Here is a 23,134-nt window from a genome sequence, read left to right on the forward strand (position 1 = left end):
GCCAGGTCATGGAGTCTTGAAGTCCATTGTAAAGACCCTGGCTTTCTCGCTGAGCGAAGTGGCGTCCTAGGAGGGTCAGAGCAAAGGAGCCCACTGCCTGATTTTTGTTCCAAATGCTGTGTGGAGACTGGACTATGGTGCAGCAAAGGCGCATGTATGGAGACCAGTAGGAGGCAAGAGGTGATGGCTGGGACTGCAGCAATCGAAATGTAGCAGCGAGACATGCACAGGTCCTGGATGTTTTTTTTTTTTTTTTTTTTGAGATGGAGTCTCAGTCTATAACCCAGGCTGGAGGGCAGCGATGCAATCTCAGCTCACTGCAACCTCCACCTCCCTAGTTCAAATAATTCTCCGGTCTCATCTTCCCGAGTCGCTGGCATTACAGGTGCCCGCCACCACACCCTGCTAATTTATGTATTTTTACTACAGACAGGGTTACACCATGTTAGCCAGGCTGGTCTCGAACTTCTGACCTCAGATGATCTGCCCGCCTTGGCCTCCCAAAGTGCTGGGATTACAGGTGTGAGCCACCGCACCCAGCCTTCTGGATGTAGTTTGAAGATAGAATTGATGAGATTTGCTGAGAGAGTCTGGGGTCTAAGAGAAAGAAGGAGAAAGAAGATGACTCTAAGTTTTTGGCTGGGGCATCCGGAAGGCTGGAGATGAAGAAGGGTGTGGGAGGAATGGGCTTGGGGAGTGGGATGTCAGCGCAGTTTTGGATCTGCTGGGTGTGAGGTGATTCTCAGGCCTCTGAGTAGAGATGTTAGGTAGGCAGTTGGATGCAGGAATTTGGAATTTGGGAGAAGTGTGGTGTGAAACCTTATTTGGATTCAGGTTTTCTCTGTAAAGAAAAGGGGGAGCTGTAAAGTCAGGTGCTTCCCGAGGATCTTAAGGGAGCCTGAAGCTGTGGCCCTCTGGGAGAGCCTGATAGTCCTGACAGCCTGTGAGCTGGCCCTGAAACAGTCACTCCCAAGCACACACACTGGGGCCCAGGAATCATCGGCAGGTGCCAGGCCTATCCCGGGGCTCCTGCACCTCTTATGGTCGTGGCAAGCATCTCGCTCTTCTTATCACCAGCCTGCTCTCACTCTTATCCTATTTCTGTCAGCTCCTGGTCCTGACTTTGAGACCCAACTGTGGTTCTAGCCTCTCCTTGAGTCCCCACACTGGGTCCCTTGGTCATCTCTTGTGTCTTTGGGAGAGGCACGCTTGACATCCAACTCAGTTGTCTCTTCACCCAACAGAAGTTGGACTAAGGACAGAGGTACTTCCTCCCATCCCCACACTCCAGGAGGGCTTGTGCCAGCTTGGCCGACTCAGACACAGATGCCGATTGGAGAGTCCAGTCCGTGAAGGCCTAGGTCACCAGCCTGGCCCTGCCAGAGATGGCTGGGATACTGAATATGGCCAATGGAACAGGAGAGATCCATAGGCATCTAGTGTCTGACTCTCCCTGGCAGGGAGAGAGGCGTGGAGTTACCTCCACGTTCAGAGTGCCTTGCTGGTAAGGGTTGGGTGGAGGCTGAAGCGGATAGAGAGGGATTACAAATGGTGACCAAGTCAGAAGAGAAGCACATCCACAATGGAGTGTCCATGAAGGTGCCCTGAAGTGTCCTCTGTGTCCAGGGGATCTCTAGTGACATTGGTGGGTGGGTAGGGGGTCTTCATCTAGAAGGATGGGACAGGGCAGTGCACTGAAGCCTGTGGGTTCTAATCTCAGGGCCACAGGTGGGGTCTGCCATCCTCTTTCAGATGGGCTGTTTTTCTTACTTTAATTGTGAATAAACAAATATCTATGGAAGCTATGAGATGGAAGATAATAAGGGAACAGAGTGGGGTTGTCACTGACACTTCCGCCCTCTGGCATGTGGGATTGTGAAATGTTGGGGGACAAGGACTTCTGGGTTTTTACAATGTTTACACCTGTCTCCTCCACGACAAGAAAGGGGCTTCACGGAATTGTCCACGTTCTCATCCAGGCCCAATGGGGTCAGAAGTAGATTTGGGGAATTAAATGGGCAGATACATGACTGGGATTAGGGTTCAGTTGTGCCCAGGGTAAGATGTCAGCTGAAGGTCAGAAACGGGAATGGGGGCCAAGCTCAGTCAACGAGTGCCTCCGGCTGCATCTTGGCCTGGGGACAGGCTAGGCTTCATGGGGGTCAGGATCAGGACAAATCTACTTCCAGGGGACACTCTTGTTCTACGTGTAGCTAAGAGGCCTGCTCCCGGATTCAGCCAGTCTCTTGCCTCCTTTGGTCTGTCTCCTGATTAACTTTTTTTTTTTTTTTTTTTGAGACAAAGTCTCACTCTGTCACCCAGGCTGGAGTGCAGTGGCAAAATCTCGGCTCACTGCAAGCTCCACCTCCTGGGTTCATGCCATTCTCCCGGCTCAGCCTCCCAAGTAGCTGGGACTACGGGCGCCTGCCACTATGCCCGGCTGATTTTGTTTATGTATTTTTAGTAGAGACGGGGTTTCACCGTGTTAGCCAGGATGGTTTCGATCTCCTGACCTCGTGATCCACCCACCTCGGCCTCCCATAGTGCTGGGAATACAGGCGTAAGTCACCACGTCCAGCCTGTCTCCTGATTCACTTCTAAGCAAACCAAACCTGTCAAGACTTGAGAGCAAGTGATCCTTCCTGCTAGATAGATCCTTATCCAACAGGCTCCAGCCTCCTGGAGGAAAGCTGGGCCCTGGCTAGAAATTAACCTGCTCCGGGATCCTTTCCAGTCCCACATGGTTCTGCCTGCCCTCTCTGTGACCAGTACTGTGCTAGGCACTTTTGTGAGTTCTCTAGATCTTGAGAACAATTGCATGGGGGAAAGGATTATCCCCATTTTACGTGCAAGGAAAACTGAGGCTCAGTTGCTATTTGTACACCGGAGCCTATGTATCTTTCTGGCTGTGGAGTCATTTCACCCCTTTTGCTTCTGGATGATGCTCAATCCCACCAGGATTCCCCAAAGCACAGAGAAGCAAACCTGGGTGATCAAGGCACCATTTCATCTTTTACCTGAGTGCTCACAGTCAGGGGTGATCAGGGTTGATCTTGTCTCTGCTCAGCCTGGGCCAGCCTTAAGGCCCTTTCCTCAAAGGGGATTCCGTATTGAGAAAAGACACGGCAGAGCAGGTTTTCTGCTGCTGCAGAAAGACCGCAGGCAGCTCCCTTGAGGGAAGTTTGGAAAGGGGCCAGGGAGCAAGGCTTTATTGGTCTCTGGAGGGCAGGGGGCAACCCTTCATCAAAGCAGCCAAATCGTTGTCTCTTGGGGCAGTGGTGCTCAGCACTATCCCACGGCTGGCTACGACAGTGGGCTCCTGGGGATGTTGGCTGAAGGCAGGGAGCAGTTGGGGTTCATGCGCTGGGTCCAATGTGCTCATCTCTGCAGAACAAACAGGGGAGGACTGACTGCGTGCGCTTCCTTCTCCGTCTCAGCATCGCCTTGGCCCAGTGGCTAGGGGAGGGGCTGTGGGCTGCCTGACCCGTGACCGGGGCAATTAGACCCTTTTGCAGCACGAGTCAGACTGTAGATGTGTCTTGCTCTCAGGGAATTCTCCTTGCCGTCTCCTCCCTCAGCATGGCCTCCTCTGTCGCTCAAGTTTCCAGGCCCCTCCCCTTTTTGAAACCCATGCTTCATATTCTTTCACCCAAAGACCCACACCTTGCTTGGCTGAACCCACTATACTTCCCTGTGGGCAGGAGACAGGCAGGGAGCTGGGTCTTGCACACTGGGTGTTGTACAGAACCAAGAGGCCGTTCACTGTTGCTCACTTTGCCACTGACTAGCAGCTCCTGTCAGGGACTGACGAATGAACGTGGGTATCCTGGGAGACAGAGATGGATGGAGATCCCTGCACATGGCCCCGCACACACGGCCGGCCTGTGTATTCCTCGCCTTGGGATCAGACGAATCAGATGGCCACTGATGGAGCCATTACTCAGTCATTTAGTTGTGCTGGGAGGGGGAATGTGAGTTTCACCCCTAGGACATTTAGGACCCCTCCCTAGGGCCTGCAGTATTAGGTGGAGGAGTGTGGAGTGGACAGATGAGTCCCATTAGGTGGTGATGACAATAACAGCCCATTGGCTCCAATCAGCTCGGAGGCACACGTGTTCCTCCCCAGGGCTGGGCTTGGGCGGAGGCCACTCACAGCCAGCCCTACTGTGGTTAGGCGTGAAGCCAGACCTCACGTGAGGTCCATTTGGGCTTTCTGAGCTCGGGTGTACCAGCCACAGAGAAAGAGAGCCCGGATGCTCTCTTGGCAGCCTGCTGCCTTTGTTTTAAACTAAAAAATCTGCGTCAAGCACAGCACTTGGTATGCAGACAATTCCCTGGGAAGAGATTCTTTTACGTGTGTGCAGTAATATATTCTCCATCCCGGGGCCTGTTATTGTACAATAAAACAAGAAGGCTGGGAATCAATACAGAAATGTGAAAAAAAATGCTCTGAATCATTTTCATAACCAGCAAATGTGGTTTTCAGCTGAGAAACATTTTCTTTTCTATTCTGAAATGGTGGGAGCAATTTTCAGGCCTGGGCACTGGGATTGAAGTTCTGCTGCTTAAAGGTAAATATCACCCAGAGGAGAGACCACACCATACTGGGCCGTGAGGAGCTGAACTTGGCTATCATAATCCCAGTACACACTTTAAAAGCATCTATCAGGTGCCAGCTCTGTGCTGGACACTTTCATACTTGAAAGGTGATATGTTTGGACAAGTCAAAACAGGGTTCATCTGCTCCAGCCCCCCATCAGGGAGGAATTCCCTCCGTAGCACTCCCCACAATAGACCTAGAGGCTTTCCTTAAGTGCTTGCAGTGAGAGTAACTCTAACTCTAAACAGCTCATGCTGTTTTCTGTTAATAGCTCCAAGTATTAAGAAATGCTTCTGACTTCTTGTCTCAGTGGAGTGGGCACGTGCTGAAGTCGCCCTGCTCCGCTTCAATCACATGCAAATAATCCAAACGTAGATGTCATGCAAGCACAAATATCATTTGGTCTTGTTTTTGATAGGATTGGCCATATTAAAAATCAGAATAGTTTCTATAGACTAGAAATGAAACAGAGATACTGATGTGCGGGGGCTGAAACTCTGCGATCCTCAGTGTACCAAGACTGGAAACAGCCTGTGAGCCAGGAATTCATTCACAAATAAATGGGAAAATGTGACTTCTAGTCAAGGAAAAAACCCACCAAGAGAAACTTACCCTGAGATGACCCGGGTCTTAGATTTAGCCAGGCAAAGACTTTAAAGCAGCTTTATAAATATGTTCAAAGGCTTAAAGGAAAATAGTCTTAATGAATCAATAGGGAATCTCAGCAGAGAATGGAACCAAATGGAAACTCTAGAATTGAAAACTATAATAACTGAAATTTTTAAAAAATGCACCGGATGGGCTTCATAGTAGATTAGAGAGGACAGAGAATGAATAAATAAATTTGAAGATGGGTCACTAGAAATGATCCAATCACAGCAGAGCAGACAGGAAAAAGATGAAGAAAATGAACAAAGCTTCAGAAATTCATGAGATAAGGTCAAACAATCTGACATATATGCAATAGAAGTTGCAGAAGGAGAATATAGGTCTGAAATAGCAGATTGTACATGTCAGAATATTATATACGTATAATATAGGTCTGAATAATGAGTGAAAATGGGTCAGAAATAATATTTAAAGAAATAAAGAGAAAGAAAATTGGATAAAATAAATATAGACTCACAGATACAAAAAGTTCAGAGAATTTCAAGAAAGATGAATTTATACCCACCCATATCATACTCAAACTGATGAAAACAAAGAGAAAATCTTGAAGGGAGCCAGAGGAAAAAAAAGGCACGTTTTATGTAGGATAACAATGATAAGAACTACCACTAACTTCTCAGAAACAGTGCCAAAAGACAAAGGAATAACATCTTTGAAGTGATTAAAGAGGGAAAAAAATCCTGTTAGCCTAGCATGTTTTACTGTTTGTATTCAGTAAAAACATACTTCAAAAATGAAGGTGAAATAGAGTCATTTTCAGACAAATGGAAACTAGGAGAATGTGTTGGCAGTACACCTGCACAGCAAGAACTGCCAAAGGATGTTCTCCAGGTTGAAGAGAAATGCAACCTGATGGAAACTTGCTATCCCCAGGAAGGAAAGAGCAAAACTGCTTTTCTATTGTATTTTTAAAAAAAGAAAATTGACAGTTTCAATCAATAATAATAATAATTCAAGCCATGATTTAAAACATCTGTGGAAAGCAAAAGATAGGCAACAATAGCAGAAAGAATGGAGGGTGTTCATATAACGATATAATTATACCGTTATAAGATTATTTTATTTGTAAACTGGGAAATAGTAAAGGGGAAGTGTGAAGGATCCTGTGGGAAATGAAACAGAATTGACTAAGGGTGTGCATGATGAGCCCGAGTGTATGGTAAAACAACTAATAAAAGGAGCTGGAGCTAAAAAGCCAATAGAGAAGAGAAAATGAAATTTTAAGAAATACTTCATTAACCTAAAAGAAGCTGGTGAAGGGGTAAATGAAGAGCAAAGAACAACAGGAAAAACTGAAAAACAAATGGTCAACTTAAATCCAGCCACATCAATAACTACATTAAGTGTGAACAGACGAAACAGCAAGATTGCAGGATAGCAAATCAAATTTTTAAAATCCACTGTAGGCTGGGTGCGTTGGCTCACTCCTCTAATCCCAGCACTTAGGGAGACAGAGGTGGGTGAATCACAAGGTCAGGAGTTCAAGACCAGCCTGACCAACATGGTGAAATCTTGTGTCTACTAAAAATACAAAAATTAGCCGGGTGTGGTGGCATGTGTCTGTAATCCCAGCTACTTAGGAGGCTAAGGCAGAAGAATCACTTGAACCTGGGAGGTGGAGGTTTCAGTGAGCCAAGATCGTGCCACTGCACTCCAGTCTGGGCCACAGAATGAGACTCTGTCTCAAAAAAAAAAAAAAAAATTACGTTGTATACTGGCATCAAGAATTGGAAAGTGGAAATTTTAAAATACCATTTCAATAGAGTCAATGAAGATAAAATACTTAGGAAGAAACTTAATAAAAGATGTGCAAGACCTGTACAATGCTGATTTCAAAGCTTTAAATAGACGGAGAGATACATATGTGTGTGTATAGGAAGCCCCATTTTATTAAGGTGTTCATTCTCCGTATTTATTTATAGATCCTGTGCAATCTTAAGCATCATCCCAGTTGGAGATGAAAAAGCCAGTTTAAAAATCTATGTGGACATGTAAAGCATCCAGATGAGGTAAGACAGTTTTGCAAAAACAAGCACAGTATGAATTGCTTAACAATGGGAGGCATTCTGCAAAATGTGTTGTGAGGTGATTTTGTTGTTGCGTGAGCATCATAGAGTGAACTTACATAAACCTGGATGGTATTGCTTACTACACATTTGGGCTATAGGGGACAGCATGTTGCTCCGACTACAGACCTGTACAGCATGTTACTATAACTGAATGCTGTGGGCAGTTGTAACACAATGGTGAGTATCTGTGCATCTAAACACAGAAATGGTATAGTGAAAATGTGGAGTAAAAGATGAGAAATGGTGCACCTGTGCAGGGCATTCATCATGAACGGAGCATGCAGGACTGGAAGTTGTTCTGGGTGAATCAGTGAGTGAGTGGTGACGGAACGTGAAGTCCTGGGACATGACTCTACACTACCGTAGACCTTTTTTTTTTTTTTTTTGATTCTTTTTATTGAGATGAAGTCTCGCTCTGTTGCCAGGATGGAGTGCAGTGGCTCGATCTTGGCTCACTGCAACCTCTGCCTCCTGGGTTCAAGGGATTCTTCTGCCTCAGCCTCCTGAGTAGCTGGGACTACAGATGCGCACTACCACGCCCAGCTAATTTTTGTATTTTCAGTAGAGATGGGGTTTCACCATGTTGGCCAGGATGGTCTCGAACTCCTGACCTTGTGATCCTCCCGCCTCAGACTCCCAAAGTGCTGGGATTACAGGCATGAGCCACTGTGCCCAGCCGACTACTGTAGACTTTCTAAGCACTGTACACTTATGACAAATATTTTCCTTTTTTGAGTGATAAATTAACCTTAGCTTACTGTAACATTTTTCTTTATAAACTTAAAAAAATGTTTAAACTGTTTGATTCTTTTTCAATAACAGACTAAAACACAGATACCTTGTACAGCTGTACAAGAAGATTTTTTCTTTATATTCTAATAAAAAAGTGTTTTTCTGTTCAAACATTTATGTGTGTATGTATGCATTTTTACTTTTTAAACTTTTTTGTTAAGAACTGAGGCACAAACACACACATTACCTGCTAGGCCTACAGAGGGTCAGGGTCTTCAATATCACTGCCCCCCACATCCACGTCTTGTCTCACTGGAAGGTCTTCAGGGCCAGTAACGCACATGGAGCCGCTGTCTTTCATGATAATAATACCTTCTTCTGGAACACCTCTTATAGGGCCTGCCTGAGACTGTTTTACAGTTAAATTTTTTTAGTAAGCCAAAGGAGTACACTCCAAAATAACTATAAAAAGTATAGTATAGGTCAAGTGCGGTGGCTCACGCCTGTAATCCCAGCATTTTGGGAGGCCTAGGCAGATGGATCACCTGAGGTCAGGAGTTTGAGACCAGCCTGGCCAACATGGCAAAAACTCCATCTCTACTAAAAATACAAAAAAAAAAAAAAAAAAAACCTTAGCCTGGTATGGTGGTAGGCACCTGTAATCCCACCTACTCGGGAGGCTGAGGCAGGAGAATTGCTTGAAACTAGGAGGCAGAGGTTGCAGTGAGACAAGATCATGCCACTGCACTCCAGCCTGGGCGACAAGATTGAGACTCTGTCTAAAAAAAAAAAAAAAAGAAGTACAGTATAGTAAATATATAGTATTTATTATCATCAATATTATATACTGTACATAATTGTATGTACTGTACTTTTGTACAACCGGCAGAGCATAGACGCAGTCTGGTGTGTGTTGCCTGAAACGTCATTACCCAGTGCATGACTGTACAAAGAGGAACATATGCTCTCTAATGTCTTAATCTACCAGCTGCAATCATCAAGACAGTGTAGTATTGGTGTAAAGACAGACATAAAGATCAATGGGATAGAATAGAGACTTCAGTTTATATATATGGCCACATATACATGGTCAATTTATTCCTAAAAAGGGCTCCAGGATAATCCAGTAGGGAAAGGTAACTCTTCAGCAAATGGTTCTAGAACAATGAGATATGTGTATGGAAAAAAATAAATCTCAAACAACAAAACTTAATTCAAAATGGATTATAGACCTAAACATAAAAGCTGAAACTATAAAACTTTTAAAGAAAAACATAGAAAATCTTCATGACATTAGATTTCTTAGAAAAGACAAAATAAGTGCGAACCACCAAAGGAAAAAAAAGTCAATAAACTGGACTGCATATGAAGTAAAACCCTCCAGTCTTTATATTCATCATTAATACTTGTGACAAAGGGCTTTTATCCAAAATATATAAAGAACACTTACAACTCAATAATAGTAAGATTAACAATGCATTTCTTTTAATGGCTGAATGACTTGAATAGAGTGCGTATCTGAACTAGCCTTAACCTTTTTCTTTTTCTTTTTTTTTTTTTTTTGAGACGGAGTCTTGCTCTGTCACCCAGGCTGGAGTACAGTGGTGCAGTCTCGGCTCACTGCAAGCTCCACCTCCCGGGTTCACACCATTCTCCTGCCTTAGTCACCCGTGTAGCTGGGACTACAGGTGCCCGCCACCATGTCCGGATAATTTTTTTGTATTTTTAGTAGAGATGGGGTTTCATCGTGTTGGCCAGGATGGTCTCAATCTCCTGACCTCGTGATCTGCCCGCCCCGGCCTCCCAAAGTGCTGGGATTACAGGTGTTACAGGTGTGAGCCGTGCCCGGCCTTTTTTTTTTTTTTTTTTTTGAGATGCAGTCTTGCTCTGTTGCCCAGGCTGGAGTGCAGTGGCACCATCTCAGCTCGCTGCAGCCTGTGCCTCCTAAGTTCAAGCAATTCTCCTGCCTCAGCCTCCCTAGTAGCTGGGATTACAGGTGCATGCCACCACACCCAGTTAATTTTTGTGTAGCCTTAACCTTCTAATCATACCTAGGGAGCAAAAGCAGAAGGCATATTAAAGGCCACTGGGCTGGGCATCAGGAGCCCCAGCTTCCGTTTCTAGCTCAGTGGGTGACTTGCTATGTAACCCTGGGAAAGCCCCTTTCACACTCTGTGCCCCAGAAACTACATCCATAAAAATGGGGAGAACATTATTATAGCCTCATATGCATTTTGTGAGGCCCAAGTTACACAGACTATGGAAAGGAGTTCTGAAGTGCACCAGGATTTCTGTAGATGGAAGGCATAGTCATGCTGTTTTTGACCTTTTAGCTATTACAGATGATTGTTATAATGGGAGCACCCAATCTGAATGATCAGATATAATGACCTGGTTATCTGAATACCTGACAGTTGACCGACCACACTGATATATGCATATAAACAAAAACATATAACAGGAAACACATGGATGTTATAAGTCACAAAATTCATCCATACAAACACAAAGATATGTGTATCCACGACTTGCCCACATGGGCACACGGAGGCCCACATGCATACATGTATGCACAGGAAAACACAGGTGCATGTGTACACACATGTTCACATGTACACACATGTTCATAGACCCTCACGCTCCCAGAGTCCACATTCCATGAGCACACGGTTGCACACAGATGGGCCCAGTTGTCACACACACACTCATGAACAGGCAGAGTCACACCCTTGAACATGAAGAACTGGAGTACAAAGAGATTTTACGTGGAGAAGCTGTGAGCCCAAGGCAGAGGGAGGAAGGGTATATCCTGCTGAAGGTGAGCAAGTCCAGGATTCCCTGTAAGAGGGGCTTAAGGAAGGGCTGGAGCATCAGAGGCAGAGGGGCTAAGGGCTGGCAGAGCCGGGGAAGCCAGCCACAGATGGTACCCTCTTGAGGGAGTAGGATCTGAGGGATTCCTAGGGCAGGCGGGCCTTGGATGTAGGTCCTGGAGGTAGAACTAAAGGCTTCCGTGCAGTTCTGCTCATGGAGTCACCAGCCAGCCATTCCCAGAAAGTAGTGGGGTAGGGGCCAGAGATGACTGAAGCCTGGGGCTGGGTAGCTGGGGCTAGGCCTCACCAGCAGCTGCTGGAATGAAACACTCAGTTTTGGCTTATGTGTCAGGATTTGCCAGTGGGTTCATCTCCTGGGTGCAGATTGGTTGAAGGAGACTGTCCTTTATCAATTCCCCTTTATGGTAAAAATGACCTGCAAACGAAGTTCATCTTCTAATCGTACGCCAGGCAAAGAAGCTGCGAGTATAGACAAGAGCACTGGACTGGGCGTCAGGAGCCAGCACGTGGGAGTGTAAGGGATGGCTGCAGGCTGAGATGAGAAAGCATCTTAGAGCCAGAAGGTCCAATTCAGACTCTTGACACTAGGGGAAGGCGAGGCCCAAAGCTGGGATGGCGACCAGCTCTTTGGTCATTGCAGCTCCGTCCACCTAAGATAATCTCAGAGGAAGGCCAGGACATCTCAAGGTCTCATCGTCAAGGCTAGTTCCAGACCTTCTCATCAGCTCCTGCAGAATCACCTCCTGGTCTTCTCCCCCAAGTGAACCCCTTGGAGTTGGACCCATCATTCCCTGAAAAGGCTCCACGGCTGAGCCTGGGCCTGGGCCCGGGGCCATTCGCATTCAGTTCAGCAGCTGGGCAGGAAGGAGAAGAACAGTATCAGGGTGGCAGGAAGAAAAACAGGGCTGGGAGAAAAGAGATAAGGAGGAGGAGGAGGAGGAGGAAGAGGGGGTGCAGGTGTGGCTCCCAGCTGTTTGCCCAGGGGCTCAGAGAGACTAAATAACTCACTCACATTTATCCAGTTAGTGAGAAGCAGTGCCAAGGATTTGAACCCAGGTGTATGTAAGATTCTCGGGAGAGCAGAGGTCATTCTACATGGTGAGAGCTGGAAATCTTCCAGGGGAAAAGCCTTGAGGAGTGAGTCTGACTGGATTCCATCAGCCCAATCCTGGCAAGGTGTGCCACCGAGGACGTCTCCACTCAGAGACTTCCCTGAGCCTGAGTTAGATGAGGCCCAGAGATCCAAGAAGGGCACTGGCCTTGAGGTGGGCACACAGACCTGCGTGGGAAAAGCTCCTTACATGGTGGGTCAGAAGCCGGGGACTCAGGAGAGTGAGAAGGTCACAGTGCAAGGAGCGGGGAGCAGGGACCAGCTAATGCAGAGTTCCTTCAATTCCACACCGCAGAGGAAGCTTCCCTGAGAACGCACCTTTGCTGGGCTCCTTATATGCCTCACCTCTGACTTTCTCTCTGGAATGTCGCACCATCGCCCTGTAAGGTAGCTGTCTTTATCCCCATTCTGCAGATGAGGAAACTGAGGTTTTGAGAAGTCAAATTCACTTGTCTTTAGTAAACCAGAGTCCAGATTCTCATAGTCCAGACCAGGGTGCCTTCTCCTACTGATCATAACAGGCTTTTATTCTCCAGAGCCTTTGTTAATGGACTTCCCTGGACCTGTGACTGCTGAGGCCTGGCAACTTTGACCTGTTTTCGTGGGGTTTCATCTGTGCTGGTCTCTGGATTTTCCAAGTTTCTCGTTCCCAGGTCCAGGGGAAGGAGTGCTGCTCAACCTCAGGCCCTAGGAGGTGGTATTTGGGCAAGGAGGCAAGAGACCAATGATCTGGCCCCAGCTCTGCCTCAGTCAAGCTATATGACCTTGGGAGAGTCATTTCTCACCTCTGCTCAAGATAACGTCATACTGTAGAGTGAGGGTTAGCCCTGGGACACCTCTCAGGCATCTCTCATCCTAGACCATCCATCCATTCTTTCACCTTCCATCCAACAATTCATCCATCCTCCAATGATCTGTCCATTCATCCATCAATCTATCTTCCATCTATCCATCTTCTACCCATCCATCCATCCATCCATCCATCCATCTTCCATCCATCCATCCATCCTCCAGTGATCAATCGATCCATCCATCCATCCATCCATCTACCCATCCATCCATCTTCCATCCATCCATCCATTCATCCATCCATCCATCCATCCACCCAGTCAGCCAGTCATCTATTAAACTTTTCATCTACCCATCATGCATCCATCTGTCTCTCCATTAATCCTATCAAACCCTGGATTGAAAAAATAGCATAAATCTGTCCCTTTATGGGACAAAAGGGCCAGATAGCAAATACTTTATGTTTTCCAGGACATATGGTCTCTGTTGGAACTATTCAACTGTGCCTTTGTAGCACAAAAACAGCCAGATTAAGAGGTAAACAAATGGGTATGGCTGCATCCCAAGGAAACTTTATTTGCAAAAGCAGAGGATAGGCTGGATTTTGCCCCCAGACTATAGTTTGTGGCCCTTTGCCCTGGATAATTGCTGGATACTAGAGACACAGCTACAGGTACAGTCTAATAGGGGAGGCTTACATGTGGACCAACAATTACAGTGCAGTGTGAAAAGCAGAGATGCCTTAAGGGGTGCACAAGGTACAGAAGGAACCCAGAAGGGGACCTGAGGCCTTAAGTGATTAGGCTGGTGTCAGTGGTTGAAACTTGATCAGGGTTTCGGTGGATGAGGGGAAGAGCTCTCCAGGCAGATGGAACAGCGTGAGCAAACACCTAAAGTCATGGTAGTGCCTGTTGTGTTGGCAAAGGCTGTGAAATTTGATGGCTGGAATATGCAGCAGAAATGAGATCAAGGAGGATTTTAATTGCTGTGCTAAGGAGCACGAACTTTTAAGCAAATAATTCTCAGTTATTCAACTCCTCTTCAATGACTAACATTTTTCTTGGAAAGAGTCCACTCCATAACTGCTAATCTCAGTGAGGGGTATTGGATATGCAATTTCTTCTAATTATATGGAAATACTAGTTGTTTCTTCTCTGTGGGTGCTGAGGTCCTGGGGGCAGTGACGGATGCCCAGGCAGTAGGCAGAGGGGTCTGGGAACTGAGCATAGCTGATGTGCACCACAGTAGAGCCCTGGGCTCTGATTTCACACTCTGCCCCAGGCCAGAGTGATTCTGCCTGTGTCATCATTATGCTCATCAAGAGATGCTTTGTCTTCCCCTGATCAGCCTAATTGCTCTCCTCATTTGGACAGCCCTGGAGTCATTTAGTAATGAAAATCACTGTGTGCTAATATGGCATCAGGAGCTCACCTGCTTGTTGGCATTTGGAGCAGTGTGGAGACGGGAAGAGGCTCTGCTTGTCATTACAGGTGCAGAGCCTCGCTGAGCTGTTCATGTGCAATTACCATCCAACAGCCTGGAAATTACAGTCCAGTTACAGTGCCTGCTAACAAGGACTAATTGTACCACCACAGAGCTTCCCTGGACACTTAAAACAAATGGCCACTGTGGGAACTTGGCAATGAATAGAGAAAAATCCCATCTATTCTTGGAACACAGGACAAATATGCTAGGAGTTGGGCAGGGCTCAGCTGGGGGCTCTTGGGCATTAAAACTTGGTTTCCCAATCAATGTAACAAAGTTAGACTTTCATGAAGACAGCCATTCATCTATCCATCTTTTATTAACCCATCCATCCTCCGGTGATCCCTCTCTCCATTCATTCACTTATCCATCTTCCATCCATCCACCCATCCATGTATCCATTCATTCATCTATCAATCCATTCATCCATCTTCCATCCACCTATCTATCCATCCTCCAATGATCCATCCATTCATCCATCCATCCATCCATCCATCCATCCATCCATCCATCCATTCACCTTCCACCTAACCATTTATTCAACCTCCAATGATCCATCCATCCATCCATCTTCTATCCATCCATCCAACCATCCATCCATGTTCCATGCATCCATCCATCTATCCATCCCCCAATGATCCATCCATCCATCTTCCATCCATCCATCCATCCATCCACCCACCCATCCATCTATCCATCCACCCACTCAGCCAGTCATCTATTCAACTTTTCATCCACCCATCATGCATCCATCTGTCTCTCCACGCATCCCACAAACTTCTCCCAAACTCTTGCTTAGAAAAAGGTCTATTCTTGATGCTGCAAGTCAAAGATGTATCAGCAGTGACCCTGCATACAAGAAGACGTACTAGGTGCTTAAATATTTTTGAACGAGTCCACAAAAACAGTGAACATTTTCTCAATGGAAGGGAAAAATAGATTCAGTTAAGTGAGAAGGTGAAGAGAGGGGCATAGATGGTGTGAGGATAGAGAAGATATAAAGAGTTGTCCGTCACCATCATACACATATCCTGAGTGAAAGAGACAGGAAAGTAAAAGGGAAGGGGATGTGTGTGTGCTCTGTGTTTGAGTATGGCAAGTTACTTCATCTCTTGTCGTCTCAATTTCCCTACCCAGACAATGGGGATGGAAATGGTTCCTACCTCACGGGGTTATTATGTAGACTACAAAAAATACTGCACATAAAGTTCTTAGAACAATGTCTGGTATGTAGTAAGCAGGCTCTGCCATTCTGCTGCCTACCCCTGGGGACTTGAAGGTTGAGTTAGAGTCCACCCTACCTAGACAGTAAGAAAGACCGTCTTAGGAACTGGGAACGTGTAGATGCTTGTAACATCTACAGGGGAGGCTTTAGGGAGTGTTAATTTTTGCATCTTGTGATTAGAGCCCAGGGAGCGAGGCGCAGTGATGGGGAAAAAAAAAAGCAGGTCAGAGGCCACATCAGTCCAGAAAGAGCTGAGGATTTGGATTTGCAATGGGGGAGCTGGGGAGCCATGAACATATTTTAAGCAAGCAATTTATATTTTAAAATTATTCTTGTAGTGTGGGAAATTGATTATTGTTCATTAATTATCGCTCTAAGGGGAGATGATTGTGCAAGGAAGACAAATGAGTCCTAGTCATTCAAGGGCAGAGTCTAGATGAGAACTGCTCTAGCACTCATTCCTGGTTCTAGCTGCCTCAAACTCTGGCCTCTAGGCTCCCTGTTCATTGTTTTCTGGCCTGTAGCTCAGGGTGTATGGAAAGAATGTCAGAGCTATGACTTCCCCTGCCCTGACAGGATCTCTGCAGGGTCTTTACATCTCCATGTGCTTCCCCCCAACGCATCCCTACTCATGGAACCCTGCTAAGTGGTCATTTCAACTCTCCTTATATACCTCCAGCAACAGGGATATACTACTTCCTGAGCCAGCCTGCTTCCTCCATGACCACCTCTGACCCAAAGTCCTTTATCCTATGAAACGTCAACGCATCTCCCCATGGATTCCAATTATTCACTCTCGTTCTGCTCCTGAGGCGCTGGGCGAGATAGGTCTCAATGGCAGCCCATGCATCTGACTCATTCTGGGCCTGAGACCCAGGCTCAGTTTGTGGTCAGTGCTCAGTGTGTCCACATGGGTGCTTTGGCTGCAGTGGGGCTCAGGGTGGAGCACTTCTCAGGAGGGGTGAGGGTAGACTGACCCTTCCAGGGTGCCCTGCCTCCTGGGGATCACCCTTTGGTGTAGTCCCTTCCACATGAGCTCTGGGTTTGACCATGTGACTTGCTTTTTTTTTTTTTGAGATGGAGTCTCACTCTGTCATCCAGGCCGGAGTGCAGTGGCCCGGTCTTGGCTCACTGCAACCTCCTCCTCCCAGGTTTAAGCGATTCTTCTACCTCAGCCTCCCGAGTAATTGGACTTACAGGGGCCCGCCACCACGCCCAGCTAATTTTTTGTAATAGTAGAGATGGGTTTCATATTGGCCAGGCTGGTGTCGAACTCCTGACCTCGTGATTTGCCTGCCTTGGCCTCCCAAAAGTGCTGGGATTACAGGCGTGAGCCACTGTGCCCAGCTGTGACTTGCTTTAGCCAGCGAAATGTGTTGGAAGCGATGCTATGTCAGCTCAAAACTTTCCTTCAGAAGGCCTGACGCCTTCCGCTTTTGCACTCCTTGAAGCCAGCCTCCGTGTGGAGAAGCTTGAGTTGGACTATTGGCAGGAGAGCCATGGGGAGGAAAGCCACGGGGAGGGAGGCTGAGAAGTCATCGGGGACACCCAAACCTCACTGGAGCTCTGCTGAGTGCAGCCACTCGAGTGACCTCTGCCAAACCATGTGGAGCGGAACTGCCCAGAGGAGCCCACTTGCCCTTAGAATCCCGAGAAATAATACATCATGATCGCTTTCCACCGTTGCGTGTTGGGATGGTTGGAAGGCACTACCAGAGAACTTCTACTTGGATCCTGAGCAAGTACTTCCTGTCCACTCCTAGGACAAAGAAACGTGCGAGCTGTAACCATTGAGTCTGAGTTTCAGCCAGGCTTGTGGTGCTCACTCCTGTACGGTCCTAGGCATGTCACAGCCCTTCTTGGGACTCAGTTTCTCCATCTATAAAGTGGAGAGATTGTAAATTCCGTGATCTTATCTCTTTTAGCTGTTCTCTGGTGAAGCTGAAGGACTCTAGATGAAGCAAGACCCCCCACTCTGAGCAGGGGCCCCTTCTGCAGGTGTGTGTCAGCATAGGTGATGTTTCTCATGCCCATAGCCTCACCGACAGCAGAATCACCTGGGGCCAGTCTTTCTGGCTGATCCACTTGGAATCATGCACTTCCATTCCAGGTTGTGCCAAACTCGACCTGATGTTCCATGTGGCCCCTGGAACGGGGCTGCCCGCTGCGGTGTTGGCTAAGTGGGCGTGTCAAACTTGGGACTCTCTTCCTCTGTTTCCTTGTTCCTCATTAGGTGTTGGTTACAGATGATTCACTTAGAAGGCAATGGGAACAGGTAGTGATGTTTGGAGCATTTCTCCTTTGATCATTTAACAGCCTTCTTCCTATTTTATTTATTTATTTATTTATTTATTTATTTTTTATTGTTATTTTTAGATGGAGTCTCACTCTATTGCCCAGGCTGGAGTGCAGTGGCACGATCTCGGCTCACTGCAACCTCCACCTCCCAGGTTCAAACAATTCTTCTGCCTCAGCCTCCCGAGTAGCTGGGACTACAGGCACAAGCCACCACGCCCAGCTACTTTTTTTGTATTTTAATAGAGGCAGGGTTTCACCGTGTTGCCCAGGCTGGTTGCGAACTCCTGAGCTCAGGCAATCCGCCAGCCTCAACCTCCCAAAGTGCTGGGATTACGGGCATGAGCCACCACACCTGGCCCTCCCTATTTTGTCATGCTATCGGCAAAAATAAAATTATGAGGTTTATATAAATGATATTTGTATCATGTCTGAGAGCCTTTGGATCAAATTTTCTAGCCAATTTCTCCAAATCCGAGCTTTTAAACTTTTCCTTTATTGTTGACAGAAGATGCTTTTAGAGATTGCACTGTGGCAACTTTAGAGACAACCAGAAGGTTGGGAGGGAAGGAAAAGGCACCCTGTAAGGGGTAATGGAGGGGCTGCGGCTCAGACTGGAGAAGAGAGGTGCAGGCTCCATCTGCAGAACTCATCAGGTCTCTCTCTGGGTCAAGGAAGCAGGTGTCACTGGTTGACACAAACAACTGGCAAACAGAGGCCAACACAGGCAGAACTTTCTAGAAGTCTGAAGTGTCTGGAGAGGGAGCAGGCTGCCTTTGGAGGGTGTGTGACTCCAAGAGAAGAGGACTCTGAGATTCAGGGAGGGGCAGCATCATCCCAAAATCACCCAGCTGGTCAGTTGAGGTTCTGGGAGCAACGTCTAGAACTGGAAGCTCACCCAGTGCCCAGAGCGTGGGAAACGGACAGAGATGTGTGTTCCAGCCAGCATGTACCCTTCCCACTCGAAGCCTTGAGTGTTGGACAAGGTGGTGGTCAAGACTCTCTTTCCCTCAATGGTGAGAGGACACGGCCAGGGTTTCAGCGGAAGCCTTTCTTGACTGCCGAGAACCTGATGAGCCTCTTAAATATTTATTTTTCCAATAGACCTGAACAATTCTGAAGAGACACAATATTACGTTTCTTAGAAGCTTCCCCAAATACATATTTATCAGGGAAACCTGAATAAGCTAAGAAGGGCTTAGACCTATTTATTTATGTATTCAGTTATCTCTGGGGTGTGGGTTATGCCGGTGTGAACAAGAAGAGACGGTAATTAGATTGTGCTTAGACTGATTCTCCTGCTCCAGGGATGGGATTAGGGCCTGACTGCCCGAGCTCTGCGGTCTTCCATGCTCATGGTGCTGGTCCTTCAAGTTTATACCTCTGGGATCCTTGGTTCCCAAACCTGACTGATATGGAATCATTTGGGGAGTTTTTCTGTTTGTTTGTTTTTGTTTTTTAACTGATGCCTGTATTCCATCTGCTGAGGTTCTGATTTAATTTATCTGGGAACAGCCTTGGCATTGGGACTTTTACAAGCTCCCTGGGTGATCCGTTGTGCAGCAGAGTCTGAGAATTCCTGATTTAGACAATGAATCTGTTGGGGCAAGCTACACTCATGGGTCATCCTTCATCCTTCCGTAGTGTTTTTTTGTTTTTGTTTTGGTTTTTGGTTTTTTTTTTTTGAGACGGAGTCTCACACTGTCGCCAGGGCTGGAGAGCAGTGGCGTGATGTCGGCTCACTGCAACCTCTGCCTCCCGGGTTCAAGCTATTCTCCTGCCTCAGCCTCCCAAGTGGCTGGGACTACAGGCACCTGCCACCATGGCCGGCTCATTTTTGTATTTTTAGTAGAGACAGGGTTTTGCTATGCTGGCCAGGCTGGTCTCGAACTCCCGACCTCGTGATCCACCCACCTCAGCCTCCCAAAGTTCTGGGATTACAGGTGTAAGCCACGGCCCCTCCTTCCCTAGTTTTAACCCAAACTGAGCTGTGCAGGTGTAGGGAGAGGATACCAGGGCTGAGGTTTAGGTTCAGGGACAGTTTAACGGATATGCCACCTGGGAAGTCACACAAGGTTGCGCCCTAGAGAGGCCCCACACTTGGCTTAATGCTCTGCTGTAGTTATCTTAAAATTCTGAAGCATTTTTGAACAAGCAGATGGCCTCATATTTTCATTTTGTATTGGATCCCACAAATAATGTAGCCCGTCCTGGGCAGGGGACCTGGGTTCTAAACCCATCTCTGTCTGGACAGTTGGTTTGCTGGGCAAATCTTTCTTTGTCTCTGGATCTCCATTTTCCTTTCTATACAAGAATAAAATCAATCAGCCCCAATGACTTTCTAGAACACTTTCTGTGTCTATACACACATTCATGCAAGGCCACCTAAGATATAGTTGTGTTAATCCAGGCGCTTTGGGAGGCTAAGGTGGGTGGATCACGGGGTCAAGAGATTGAGACCATCCTGGCCAACATGGTGAAACCCTGTCTCTACTAAAAATACAAAAATTAGCCAGGTGTAGTGGCGTGCGCCTGTAGTCCCAGCTACTCAGGAGGCTGAGGCAGGAGAATCGCTTGAACCCGGGAGGCAGAGGTTGCAGTGAGCCGAGATCACGCCACAGTACTCCAGCCTGGCGGCAGAGCAAGACTCCGTCTCAAAAAAAAATAAATTAAAAAAAAAAGAAAGAAAGAAAGAAAGAAATAGTTGGGTTGTCTTCAGTCAAGTACGTTGATAAGCCATAATGACTAGTTGTTTCTTAAATCACATGTTGTTTGAATTTAACTGGGCTCTCTTGCTCTCGTCAAATAGGTTTGCATGCTTAGAACTGGGCCCACTCTGACATGGGACAAAAAATTGCTGTGTGTGCACATTCTCATTCTCATTCCCTTCCTCCTCTAAATGAAAAGAATTCCTTCTTTGCCTGTTCAGTTCCCCAGCAACCCTTTCCGGCCTTCTAGACAGAGTTCCACCTTTGCCAGCTCAGACCCTCAGCTTTTAGAATGCAGAGCTGGATAGAGAGGCTGGGGACTGAGGAAGGCCGGTCAGGAGATTTGCATTGGTAAGAAGAGAACTGTTCCAAGAGAAAAGACGAAAAGGGAAGAGAAAGACGGTGGGGAGGAAAGACAATAGGGAAAATTTTAGATCGGGACTGAGAGTGGAGAAAAGGAAAAGATATTTGAGGAATGTCTGCCAGATGCGTGGATATCGAGAGTGGCAAAAGGAGAAGAAATATTTATATTTTGCTATGCATTGAGAATGTACCCTGTCCTCCCCACATACACGGGGACACTTTCCCTGTGGAGGCTTCACCAGAGGTATGCATCAATTACAATTGCTTTCAGCTACGTTTTGCTGTCAGACTACAGATTCTTTGAATTGATGATGCACAGAGACTGGTCCATTTGGGCCTCCAGTTACATTTGGAATATGCTGTTAAGCCAGGGTTGTGTGGAAATGGCAGCAGCTGTGAGCTGGGCAACCCTTTACCACCTGGTGCAGGCATTTCACAGACTCACGAGCGCTCAGAGTGGGAAGAGATCTTAAACATGGAGGTCTTCAAAATGGTCTAATTTGGCCGGGCGCGGTGGCTCACGCCTGTAATCCTAACACTTTAGGAGGCCAAGGCGGGTGGATCACCTGATATCAGGAGTTTGAGACCAGCCTGGCCAACATAGTGAAACCCTGTCTCTACTAAAAAATACGAAAATTAGCCGGGTGTGGTGGTGGGTGCCTGTAGTCCCAGCTACTCAGGAGGCTGAGGCAGGAGAATCGCTTGAACCTGGGAGGTGGAGGTTGCAGTGAGCTGAGATGGCACCACTGCACTCCAGCCTGGATGACAAAGTGAGACTTGGTCTCAAAAAAAATTTTTTTTAAATCTAATTCCCCCACCCATTTTCAAATTGATTTTCTAGGTCCATCCCCCCGCTAAGTTCATTCTCTGCTTATATACTTCCTATAAAAGGGAATGCACTAATTTCAGAGAAAACGCACTGCAACCGTGTGTAGACCTAGCAGTTAGAATTGTTTGTCTGTGTTCTCAGATGCTATTATCGGTGATGTGAATTATTACAGCCTCATTGGACTTCGCTCTGGCGAGTCCTGGCACAGTTTAAATTATACTTCTCTTTTGATTCAGCAATTCTGTGTCTAGGAAGTCTGCGTCACTCATACGCATACACAAAGGCGCATGTCCACGGATGTTTAGATTGAAGCATTACTTGTGAGAGTGAAAATGTGAAGCCAGTTCAATGTATACCTACCGAGGATTGCCAGTAAAACTACAGTAGATATAAGTTGTGGAATAATGGATCTGCCTGTCCGAATATGGAAAGATTTCCAAGATATAGTAAGGGAAGAAGTAAGTTGCAGACGGTAAGTTAGGAAAGAGTGTGTTAAAACCCCACACACCTTGTGTCTATACCTGTATAGGAGTTAAAGATACGAAGACATAGAGCCAAACAATGTATATAAAATTGGTAACAATTAGTCAAATCGAAACCACAAGATACCACTGTACGTCGATCAGAATAGCTATTACTTAAAAAATGGCAAATCACAAGTGTTGGTGAGGATGTGGAAAAATCATCCACTGCTGGTGAAATGCTACAGGGTGCTTTGGAAAAGCCACTTTGGAAAATTGGCAGTCCCTCAAAAAGTTAAACAGAGTCACTATATGACCCAGCATTCCACTCCTAGGTATGTACTCAGGCAAAATAAAAACTACATCTAGCAACATTTTTGACAACAGCCAAAAAGCGGAAACAACTCATATGTCCATCAATTGATGGGTCTATGAATAAAACGAAGTTGCATCTATACAGTGGAATATTATTTGGCAATAAAAAGGATTAAAATACTGATGCATGCTACAGCAGGGATGAACTTTGAAAACATTATCCTAAGTCAAAGAAGCCAGTCACAAAGGATCACATATTGTAAAATTCTGTGTATTTATTTATTTATTTATTTATTTATTTTTGAGACAGAGTCTCGCTCTGTCGCCCAGACTAGAGTGCAGTGGCGCGATCTCAGCTCACTGCAAGCTCCGCCTCCTGGGTTCACGCCATTCTCCTGCTTCAGGCTGCCGAGTAGCTGGGACTACAGGTGCCCGCCACCATGCCCGGCCAATTTTTTGTATTTTTGGTAGAGACGGGGTTTCACCATGTTAGCTAGGTTGGTCTTGATCTCCTGACCTTGTGATCCGCCTGCCTCGGCCTCCCAAAGTGCTGGGATTACAGGTGTGAGCCACCGTGCCAGGCCTGTATAATTCTGTTTATATGAAATGTCCAGGATATGCACACCTGTAGAGACAGGAATAAGATTAGGGT

At 46.6% G+C, this 23,134-nt stretch overlaps 1 protein-coding gene across 3 annotated transcripts in view; it reads left to right on the top strand.

The window, feature by feature from the left end:
* The window catches only part of WSCD1 (WSC domain containing 1), a 248,354-nt gene that overhangs the window by 21,247 nt on the left and 203,973 nt on the right, over window positions 1-23,134 (top strand). For 2 of the 3 annotated variants that reach the window (XM_005582657.5, XM_045375512.3), the window contains exon 2: window positions 7,192-7,278. The exons of the other annotated variant lie outside the window; for it this stretch is intronic. The gene's annotated coding sequence lies outside the window, so the exon portion shown is untranslated. The remainder of the gene's footprint in view (window positions 1-7,191; window positions 7,279-23,134) is intronic. 3 annotated transcript variants of the gene reach the window in all.

This window comes from Macaca fascicularis, chromosome 16 (genome assembly GCF_037993035.2).
Source record: "Macaca fascicularis isolate 582-1 chromosome 16, T2T-MFA8v1.1".
In the NCBI taxonomy this organism is placed as follows: domain Eukaryota; kingdom Metazoa; phylum Chordata; class Mammalia; order Primates; family Cercopithecidae; genus Macaca; species Macaca fascicularis.